The 8,515-nt window shown below is 38.0% G+C and overlaps 1 pseudogene; it reads right to left on the reverse strand.

Annotated features, from left to right (window-relative positions):
* Window positions 1-497: 497 nt before the first annotated feature.
* LOC128063347 (60S ribosomal protein L18a-like) lies at window positions 498-1,012 on the reverse strand (annotated as a pseudogene).
* Between the last annotated feature and the right edge of the window lie 7,503 nt (window positions 1,013-8,515).

Raw genomic sequence — 8,515 nt, forward strand, 5'->3', positions numbered from 1 at the left:
CAGTACTCCCGCCTGAAAACTCCCATGGACGGAGGAGCCTGGAAGGCTGCAGTCCATGGAGTCGCTGAGGGTCAGACACGACTGAGCGACTTCATTTTCACTTTTCACTTTCATGCGTTGGAGAAGGAAATGGCAACCCACTCCAGTGTTCTTGCCTGGAGAATCCCAGGGACGGGGGAGCCTGGTGGGCTGCCATCTATGGGGTCGCACAGAGTCGGGCACGACTGAAGCGACTTAGCAGCAGCAGCAGCAGCTTACATTGCTTCCGATGAAAAATCTGGTTCTCCTCCTTTGAACATAAGGTGTCTTTTTTCCCCCCTCCTCTGACTACTTCTCACATTTTCCTTTTTATCACTGATCTTAAGCAATTTGCTTATGATGTGTCTTAGTTTTCTTCACTTTTCATAATTATGGTTGGAGTACACTGAACTCCTTGGGGGTTTCCTCCTCGCAAGGAATTTATTTTGGCAGACCTGGGGATGGGAAGAGCCCTGTGCCTAAAAGAAAGTATTGGGCTTCTTGATGGTGAAGCATGGCTGATTCTGGTGATGTAGAACCCAGTAGGGGCAGCAGCAACTTGATTTTGTAATTGTGAAACTTCTTGGCCATTGGCAGATGGCACCTTTTGGCTGTGATCTCCTCCACCATGATGATCTGGATTGAGTGCTGGACACCCGTGAGCTGATAGCATTGAGTGACATTGCCTGTGGTAGTCAGGTCCCAGTAAACCTGGTACATGTGGGTGCCACTGCAGGAGCTGTAGTGCAGTCAGATGCTGAAGTTCCTCACCTGACGGGGGATTTCTTGAACATCTGCCTACAGGAGACAGTTTCCCTGAAGAATTCATCTTCTTCAGTTGAGATGCAAAGTATCAGAACTTGGAACTTGGAATAATTAGGTGCAAAGATGCAAAGATTTTTATTTGATAGAGGCGTGATAAGTGGCATTTGGGGGTGGGCAGGGAGGCTCCTCCCCGCACCTTGTACTCTCATAGTGTGCCTAAGGCCTTCATGACACTCTCTCCATGCTGGCCACCACACACAAAAGGCTTATAATTTTTTCAAATTAGAAAAACTTAGCCATTATTTTTTCAAATATTTTTGCTCCCTACCCTCAGGGATGCCAGTTATATTTAGCCATTTGAGGTTGTCTCATGGTTCGCTGATGCTTTGTTCATTTATGCCTCGTGTGTGTTTTTTCCTGTCTGTTTCATTTTGGATGGTTTCTATTGCTATACTTTGTAGTTTATTAATCTCTTCTAATCTGTTAATCCCATACACTATATTTGTCGTCTCATGTATTACAGTTTTCATATCTAGAAGTTCAATATGTGTTTCTTAACACCTTCTAGGTCTCCATTTAACATGTTCAATCTTTCTTCTATCACTTTCCCTTGATAATTCTGTCAGTTTTTTATTTTTATAGTTTGAAGCTATATTGTATTAGCATACAGGTTAATACTTTGTGCATGCATTTATACATGTGTGTGTCCAAGTATATGTGTTTTTGTGTGCACACATGCACATGTACATATACCAATACATACACACACACACACACATAAGTGAAATCTTGTGGAATTTTTCTATTTCTTTTAAAACTTTTTGCTTTATTTTGTACTTTGATACTAAAATTACTAAAAATCACTAAATTACTATTTTCCTCTGGTTACTATTTGCCTTGCCAATCTTTCCTATATTCTTATTTTTAATCTTTCAAGCTCTGTTTTCTCTTCTAAGCACTATAGAACTGAAATTAATTTTGTTTATTCTAATAATTAGTCTTTGAATTAGAAATATTATCTGTTTACGGTGTTTTAGTCATCACAAAGAATTAGACAGAGTTGTAAAAATAGCTATGGTGGGAGAAGCAAAGACATTTAAGAACTTTTACAAAGGTCTTGTTTTTAGGTCCCAATTTTAATTTTTTCTGGCTTGCTTTCTTGAATAGAGGCTTGAATTCAAGTGATTCCCATCAAATCATCTTTTTTCTTGGCATATAGGCCTGAAAATGCTAATGGAGAAAAATGATCTTACTTTCTTAAGGTTTTCACACTTTCCCAGCCTCCTGTCTCACATGACAATGGATCTTTTAAAGCATTTATAAACAGTATTATTTTGTATTTTGAAAGTTAATTTTAAACAATGTCAATTTGTAAAAAATATATATGTATATTTCTTAGTGTATTGATTTCTGATTGTCTCCATTTTCTTTAGTTTATGAAGTTGCTCCTTTCGGACATTTGTTTTTAGTTTACTTGACCAGTGTTGGGGTGAAATTTTTTATTCTGATAGACTATATACTGTTCAGGGTCATTTATAATAAATACAGGGTAGCATGCCTATTACATAAAAATAAAATAGTTTTTGTGAAATGAATTGGAAGATGTGGCATAATTAGACAGTAGGCATTTGTATTCTATTATCACTTTAGAGCGGCAAAAAAAAAATGGAGGTAATTTATTTCATCTTGGTAATGCTCCTTCTTTCTGGTCCAACAATTTATCAGAAATGTTAATCCAGCAAGCAGTAAGTTTGGGGGGGCGGTCAGAGAGGGGATTTAAAATTAGCCTGGAAATATTGCACAACTCATTAAAAATGTAATCATGCATAAAATGAGATCAATGAAAATTTATCTAAAAGTGCAAGGAAAAGGCATTTTCTAGTATGATACTGGATTTAATAGACTGGATTTTAATTTAGTCAGTTTGCTACAAAAAAATCCCTCCAGGCTAAATAAAACAGTTTTCCCTCCCAGTTATTGTACAGACAGCTAATTTTCAGACCCTTTCCTTCTGATATTCAATCTTATCTCTTGCTGTGTATGGGTTTCTCTATATTGCAGAATTTGTTTTCTTTACATTTTCCATTACTGCTTTCATTTGCATGATAAATGATTAGAAGTAGAAACAGGAAAAAAAACTATGCAGAACATTTCTTTATTAATTTTGTTTAAATTAGAGTAACTTTTTTATTTATCCTCCTCCCTCCCTCCCCTTTTAACAACCAGTGTATCTGAATTATTTTAGTATTTTATTGTAGAGGTAGAGAATTGGGTTGCAGTGTTTTCCTTGCACTTTCTTCATATAACATTTTATTTTTTTCTTATGTTTGTAGTTTACATTTTAGTTCCTACCTTATGCAGTTAATGATATTGATGAATTCTTCTCTTAAAAGACATCCTTGTGCCTGACTCTGAGTCTAAGGTATAGGTGTGTAATTTATGTTGACATTGATGACATTAAGTGCTTTGAAGATTTATTTTTGCAGACAATATCATCACAATTCTTAAGGAATAAATACGGTTTTTAAAATTGGGTTTCATTTATGTCTTCTCCCCCTTCTATCTTAGCTACTTTTCTAGTCTGATAATTTAGAATTGTGAAATGATGTAACTAACTAAACACATTAATGAAAACTTTCTGTTGTTTTCCTTTTCCCCAAAGTTGTAAATGAAAATAGGCTAGCTTTATTAATAAAAATTAGTCTGGGCAAAACTTGCCTGAGCAAAAATTAGTTTGTAAGCCTGAATGAATGGTTCCAGCAATATTTGTTTGTAACAGAAGAATCTTATGATCATTTTACCATAACTCACATAGCTTTTTCTTTTCTTATTACACAAACTTTATGTAAATACTGCCCTGTTGTTAAAAAAATTCAAACATTGCTGTTAATGTTGTCTTGATTATTCTTCCTATCCTTCTCTTACCTAAAATAAACACACTAGTCCTCAGCTATTCTTCCTGACATTTTTCTCTGTAAAATAGACCTATACCTGAAGAAATGAAAAGTGAAAGTGCTAGTCACGGAATCTTGTCTTACTCTTTGTGACCCCATGAACTGTGGCCCACCAAGCTGTGTCCATGGGATTTCCCAGGCACAAATACTGGATTGAGTTGCCATTTCCTTCTCTGATAAATTGGTTTTAATTTCTGTTAAATTATTCTAAATGAATGATATTACAATGTTTTTATTTTTCTGCATTTTCTTATTTTACTTAACATTATATCTTAGATAATTTTCCATTTCAATATGTACAACTCTATTCTGTTGGACTGTTGAGCAGTATTCTATGACATGGAGCTAGGAAGATCTGGAAGGAACCTAAGCATCAATCTTTAGGAGAGGGTTGACAAACAATGGGGCAATAAGAACCTTTGTGCATACTTCTGTGCACAGTGGAAATGCTTTTGTGGGGAAGACGGCAAGAAGTAGGAGAGCAGGGTCTTTGAAAGTCCCTAAATTTTCCTCTAAGTACTGTTAGAAGGTGGCTCAGTGGTAAAGAAGCTGCCTGTCAATGAAGGAGTTGCCAGAGATGCAGGTTTGATCCTTGTCTCTGGAAGATCCTTTGGAATAGGAAATGGCAACCCACTCCAGTATTCTTGCTTGGAAAATGCCATAGACAGAGGAGCCCGGTGGGCTACAGTCCATGAGGTCACAAAGAGTCGGACATGATTGAGCATATATGTACTGTTTGCCTAAATCCTATACTTTAACAATTGCCTCATTGTCATTCATTACTAAGTAGTTTGTGAATTCTATATTGATTTTTCTCTTAAACATGTGTTATTGTCAAGGGGAAAGTTTCTAAGTCTGTAGATTTTGGGGGCTATCTTTTGATGATGAGTCTAATTTTACTACTTCGTTGTGATCAATCTATATGGCTTTGTATGATTTCTGCTTTACAGGAGTCAATGAGATTTTTCTTCATGATCTAATATGTGATCAATTTTCTTTTGTCAGTGTCCCTGACTGAGGAGAATGTTCTTTATTGTATTCAGTCTTCTATTTTATACTTATTATATCAAACTTGTTAATTATATTATTCAAATACTCAATATTCTTACTCTTGGTTCATCTATTGTATATGCTGGTTCCTGAAAACTGTGTTGTTAGAAATGCCCAAAAGTTCATGCGTTGAATTTTATTGGCAAATACCCCTTTTTGTCCTTCTAGTGCATTTGCCTGAAGTTTTCTTTTTTCCTAATACTAAGAATTGCTTAGTGTATCTTTTCCTATACTGTTATCTTCACTGTTTCTATGTTGTCTTATTTTAGATAGGTCTTTTAAGTATGGCCTTGGAGAAGGAAATGGCAAACCACTCCAGTATTCTTGCTTGGAAAATCCCATGGATAGAGGAGCCTGGCAGGCTACACCCCATGGGATCGCAAGAGTTGGACATGACTTAGTGACTAAACCACCACCAACCATGGGTTTTCTACTGGAATATTTAAGTTTCTGTTCTTAATAGATAGTGATCCTTTACCCAGATGCTAGTTACCAATGTTTTGGGCTTATTTACATTTTCTATTTTGTGGTACCTTTTTTGTTTTTTCTCATTTCTGTCTATCTTTGGTTGATCAGTTTATTTTATTCCATTTTTCCCCTCCACTTGTGGTTTGTCAGTTATATGTCCCACTTCTTTTTTTTCCCCCTAGTTGTTGTTTAGTTGCTAAATGATGTCCAACTCTTTTGTGTTCACATGGACTATAGCCCACCAGGCTCCTCTGTTCATGGAATTTCCCAGGCAAGAATACTTGAGTGGCTTGCCATTTCCTACTCCAGGGGATCTTCCTAACCCAGGAAGACATGACTGAACCCATGTCTCCTACATTAGCAGTCAGGTTCTTTACATTGAGCCAACAGGGATGCCCCCATTTTTTCTAGTTGTTCAGTCTCTCAGTTGTGTCTAACACTTTGCAATCCTATGGACTGCAGCATACCAGTTTTCCCTGTCCTACATCATATCCCGGAGTTTGCTCAAAGTCATGTCCTTTGAGTCAGTGAGGCCATCCAACCATCTCATCCTCTGTTGCCCCCTTCTCCTCCTGCCCTCAATCTTTCCCAGCATCAGGATCTTTTCCAATGAGTCATCTCTTCGCATCAGGTGGCCAAAGTATATTGGAACTTCAGCATCAGTCCTTCCAATGAATATTCAGGGTTGATTTTCTTTAGGATTGACTGATAGGATCTCCCTGCAGTCCAGGGGACTCTAAAGAGTCTTCTCCAGCACCACAGTTCAAAAGCATGAATTCTTCAGTGCTTGGCCTTTGTTATGGTCCATCTCTCTTGTCCGTACAAGACTACTGGAAAAATCGTAGCTTTGACTATATGGGTCTTTGTCAGCAAAGTGATGTCTCTGCTTTTTAATACGCTGTCTAGGTTTGTCATAGCTTTTCTTTCAAGGAGTAAGAATCTTTTAATTTCATGGCTGCAGTCACCATCTGCAGTGATTTTGGAACCTAAGAAAGTAGTCTGTCACTGTTTCCATTGTTTCTCTATCTATTTGCTCTGAAGTGATGGGACCAGATGCCAGGATTTTAGGTTTTTGAGTGTTGAGTTTTAAGCCAGCTTTTTCACTTCCCTCTTTCACCTTCATCAAGAGGCTCTTTAGTTCCTCTTTGCTTTCTGCCATTAGGGTGGTCTCATCTGCACATCTGAAGTTATTGATATTTCTCCTAGCAATCTTGATTCCAGCTTGAGCTTTAGCCAACCTGGCTTTTCACATGATGTACTCTGCATGTAAGTTAAATAAACAGGGTGACAAAATACAGCCTTGATGTACTCCTTTCCCAATTTGGAACCAGTCTGTTGTTCCATGTCTGGTTCTAACTGTTGCTTCTTGACCTGCATACAGGTTTCTCAGAAGGCAGATATGGTGGTCTGGCATTCCCATCTCTTTCAGAATTTTCCAGTTTGTTGTCATCCATACAGTCACAAAGATTTAGTGTAGTCAGTGAAGCAAAAGCAGATTTTTTTTTTAATTCCCTTGCTTTTTCTATGATCCAGCAGATGTTGGCAATTTGATCTCTGGTTCCTCTGCCTTTTCTACATCCAGTTGATACATCTGGAAGTTCTTTGTTCACGTACTGTTGAAGCCTAGCTTGAAGGTTTTTGAGCATTATCTTGTTTGCATGTGGGGTTTCCCAGGTAGCTCAGTTGGTAAAGAATCTGCCTGCAATGCCAGAGACACCAGTTTGATTCCTGGGTCGGGAAGATCCTCTGGAGAAAGGATAGACTACCACTCCAATATTCTTGGGCTTCCCCTGTGGCTCAGGTGGTAAAGAATCCACCTGCAATGCAGGAGACCTGGGTTTGAACCCTGGGTTAGGAAGATCCCCTGGAGAAGGGAACAGCTTCCCACTCTAGTATTCTGGTCTGGAGAATTCCATGGACTGTATAGGCCATGGGGTTGCAAAGAGTTGGACAGGACTGAGCAACTTTCACTTCGCTAGCATGTTAAATGAGCACAATTGTGCAATAGTTTGAACATTCTTTGGCATTGCCTTTCTTTGGGATTGGAATGAAAACTGACCTTTTCCAGTCCTGTGACCACTGGTGAGTTTTCCAAATTTGCTGGCATATTGAGTACAGCACTTGAACAGCTCATCTTTTAGGATTAGAAATAGCTTAGCTGGAAATCCATCACCTCCAGTAGCTTTGTTAGTAGTAACACTTCCTAAGGCGCTCTTGACTTCATACTCCAGGATGTCTGGCTCTAGGTGAGCAACCACCCAATATCCCCTCGATAACCATCATGGTTATCCGAGTCACTGAGACCTTTTTTTGTGTAGTTCTTCTGTGTATTCTTCCCACTTCTTCTTGATATCTTCTGCTTCTGTTAGGTCCATACTGTTTCTGTTCTTTATTGTGCCCACCTTTGCATGAAATGTTCCCTTGTTCCCTTGAAGAGATCTTTAAGAATATTAGTAATGATACTGAAATCCTTCAATAAGGTCACTTTCTAGGATCAGTGCTACCTCCTTTGAGTTTTCATGCCCTCTGAAATGTATTCTTTAGCTAACTTGTAGATAGTAGCTTTCAATGTGCTTCCTTGGTGGCTCAGTGGTAAAGAATCTACCTGCTAATTCAGGAGACGCAGATTCAATCTGAGTCGGGAATATCTCCTGGAGAAGGAAATGGCAATCCACTCCAGTTTTCTTGCCTGGAGAATTCCATGGACACAGGATCCTGTAGGGCTACAGTCCATGGAGTCGCAAAAGGGTTGGACATGACTTAGCAACGAAACAATCACAACAGCTTTCAATGTACTTTAAATAATATGTGCTTAGTTTGTGAGAATGTAATAAATGTTTCAGAGGTGTTTCAGTGCTTAATCAAATAGTCACTAAATAATTATAATAGTAGTCAAAGAGTTATATGGTTTCTAAGTTACATGAATTCCACTGGTTTTAATAAATGTCAAAGTACTAATTAAAATTTTTTACTAAGTGATGCATGAGGTTATATTGTAAAATATTTCATAAAACTAAGTTGATTGGCAAACTGTTAAAAACTAGACTTTGATGAACCATCTGGGCCCGTTGAATTTGACGCTATGTCAAACTTGAGCTGTTCCTATGAATCACCTTTAATTTCCCTCCATGGTAATGGCCCTCCCCTCAAAATCTTATTTTGCCTCTTAATAACCTAATTCATATCCATTTTGAAACATTTTTTTTCTAGTAAACTCTACTTCCAATCTGCCTATGTGGCAGAAACCTCAGGATTTTATC

Source organism: Budorcas taxicolor, chromosome 18 (assembly GCF_023091745.1).
Source record: "Budorcas taxicolor isolate Tak-1 chromosome 18, Takin1.1, whole genome shotgun sequence".
Taxonomy (NCBI): Eukaryota; Metazoa; Chordata; class Mammalia; order Artiodactyla; family Bovidae; genus Budorcas; species Budorcas taxicolor.